We start from the raw sequence: 953 nt of genomic DNA on the forward strand, positions 1-953 counted from the left end.
ATTTTTGCTGGCCTATTGATAAAATGCCTAGTCAGAAAATAGAAAGATATATGCGCTTTAACTCTAAGGTGCGGAAATGCGAGATGCTTAGCAGCATATTTAGTAATATTAAGTTAATATTAATATTAATTTAATCATATCAGTTGACATTTCAGCTTTAGGAAAGAAATCACGTAAGAATAAGCTATATAATAGCTTGTGTTCGGTATGGCATTATCATTAATTTCAGAACATTATAACAAAGCGTGACTTATAAGCAATGCTTATAAGTTTGACGCCTTAAAAGCTCATTGTCAAAAGATACTTTACACTGATTACAGGTAGATGAATTATAAATTTTTAATTAAATTAGAAAACGCGTTGAATATTTTGACGTCACAATTTTTTTAAATTTAAGTATAACGACTTTTATACGTAATGCGTGCGTGTGAGTCTATTCAGTTATAAAACTTTATAAAAATGACATTCAAAATTTGCTCTTGATAAATTTGATAACTTAAATCTAATTGTTACCTAAATCTAATTGTTACCAAGCAGTTATAATTTCAACGATAATTAATCAATTTTTTTTCAATTTAAAAAACTCATTGTACATTACTTATATTTTTGAAGAAATACAAGTAGTATTTGAAAATTTATTAGAGCCAATAATTTGTTATAAAATATTCGTGAAGAATCTTGTAAATCGTTAATTTATTTTCTAATTGATCTAATTGCGATACATTAATTAACAGTTGTTACTCGATAATAATTGTCATAATTGGCAGCTATGTTATTATTAATTGATAACTTTGAAATAGAAAAATAAATATTAGAATATTCTAAAAGTTACATAAAAGGATTAACATCAATAAAAGTACAATATTAGTAGACAAATGGCATTATTTAAAATTGCAATTTATTTTATTATTTACATTGTATGTTATAATATTTATTGTATTAATTATATTAAT

This window comes from Atta colombica, unplaced genomic scaffold, assembly GCF_001594045.1.
Source record: "Atta colombica isolate Treedump-2 unplaced genomic scaffold, Acol1.0 scaffold153, whole genome shotgun sequence".
Classification (NCBI taxonomy): domain Eukaryota; kingdom Metazoa; phylum Arthropoda; class Insecta; order Hymenoptera; family Formicidae; genus Atta; species Atta colombica.